Raw genomic sequence first — 2,280 nt, forward strand, 5'->3', positions numbered from 1 at the left:
CAATAATTTGTGTTTGTCGGTTTAATAATGTAATTTTTGTCAGCAATAATTGTTGTTATGAACCTCATACCTCTATATAAGAGAGGCCAGAGTTCATTTGTAGATATCAGTTTTTTTTATAATTTCTTCAATTTTCACTCTTAATAATTTTCTGTAATAATCTAAGTTTGTGAAATATATTGTGAATATTGGAAGAACACTCGCACCACTGTAAGTTTCTTTTCTATTACTAATTATTTATTTAAATCATATTGTTATGATCGCCTCCTACATGGAAGGCTAAGTTCATAAATGTTGGATAATACTGATTATATGACTACTGAGTTCATGTAAAAAAAAAAAAAAGTCTGGAAATTCTAGGGAAAAAGGTTTTGTAAGGTAGATCCGATATATAGTCAAGGTTGAACTGATCCCTTATATTCAGAGTATGTTAAACTTTTGTCGTGATTAGGCCCGTTTAAGCCTAGGTGTGGTGTCAAGGGCAAAAGCTCATTGACTAACCAGTTTTACATACTATGAGTATTTGACTACCAGATTGTAATGACTCCCTTTGACCAAGACGATCATAAATAGAACCTTTGCGAAGTCTTAGTTTCCTGTTTTAGAATTTCTTGTTTTGTAAATATTATCATATTTCTATCATTTTATTTATCATTAATATGATCATGTTATCATTATATATATATATATATATATATATATATATATATATATATATATATATATATATATATATATATATATATATATATAGGGGCAGGATCAATGGGGAAGTAACCAATCGGGGGGAAGCGGGGGGAAGCAAATTTATTTTTTTCGTTTTTTAATTTTTTTTTCCGGCATCAAGATCACACGAAAATATGAACATTTAGAAGAGACACTTCGTGATGAATGTTATTATTTAGACGGGAAAACGATCGACAAAAATAACATTCAAGATAATATTGTTCGTGAAGAATATGAACGTTTTTTTTTCCATGTTTTGTGAAGTAAAATTTAGCCCGATTTAGAGTTTAGGGTTTAGGGTTTAGGGTTTGGTGTTTTGGGTTTATTCCATAAACCCAAAACACCAAACCCTAAACCCTAAACCCTAAACCCTAAACTCTAAACCGTTCGTGTTAAAAACTCAATCTAAATCCTAAATCTAAACCCAAAATCTAAACCCTAAACCCTAAATTTCTAAACCCTAATATCTAAACCCTATAAACCCTAATATCTAAACCCTAATATCTAAACCCCAATAGCTAAAACCTCAAAATACGCTCGAAAAACACGATAATTGTTATATATTACTTTTTCGAGCGTTTTCCCGCCAAAATAAAAACATTTATCACAAAGTGTCTCTACTAAATGTTCATATTTTCATCTCATCTATAATGTTCGTGAACAATATTTTTTCACAAAATGAAAAAAAAAAGTTTTTGCTTTCCCCCGCTTCCTCCCGAATGGTTACTTCTCTCTTGATCCTACCACTATATATATATATATATATATATATATATATATATATATATATATATATATATATATATATATATATATATATATATATATATATATATATATATTGTTGCAAAAAAAACAATAACATTAATAACGGATCCGAAGATCAACTGATACACCCAATACAATAGAATCCAAACAACGAGCTTTAGCTAAGACTAGATAAACCTAACAAACGGCTCACCAACTGGATGAGAAATCACGTATTGTAAGGAAACTATTTCAACTAAAGCTATAACATAGGAAACTAAAATACCGGTTATACTACACACAAAATAAATAAACAAAAACCACCGATCGGGAGAACTCCGACCGATACCATTACAAAACAAATGAAAAAAGAACCGATATCGACCCACCAAAGAAGCCATCCGAACAACCACCGGATAATAGAAACCGACACCTTCAAGGTTACTCCAAGACTAAAGCCCATAAGCGAGAGAACGTCGCAAATGACAACACACTCCGAGCAAAAACTTGAAAGAACACCTAAACAGTAACTCCGGTGAAAAAGCCGACGACCCGAAAAAAGAACCGGCCACCACCAATCTACTCCACCACCAAAATATAGAGCACTAAGCCTCAAAAACCAGCTAATAACTTGTTGCAACAACCAGAACACCTAAAAGGTGTTCGCCGCCTGATTGAAGAGAGGAAATAGGCCGGAAATAGAAACTCAGGCGAGACCTAACAAAATCCGGCGAAAAAAGCAAACCACCCTGAAGCTTGAGAGACTCCCAGATCCACAGAGAAATAGCACCCTAGGCCGGAGATAAT

The sequence above is a fragment of the Rutidosis leptorrhynchoides genome, chromosome 4 (assembly GCF_046630445.1).
Source record: "Rutidosis leptorrhynchoides isolate AG116_Rl617_1_P2 chromosome 4, CSIRO_AGI_Rlap_v1, whole genome shotgun sequence".
NCBI lineage: Eukaryota > Viridiplantae > Streptophyta > Magnoliopsida > Asterales > Asteraceae > Rutidosis > Rutidosis leptorrhynchoides.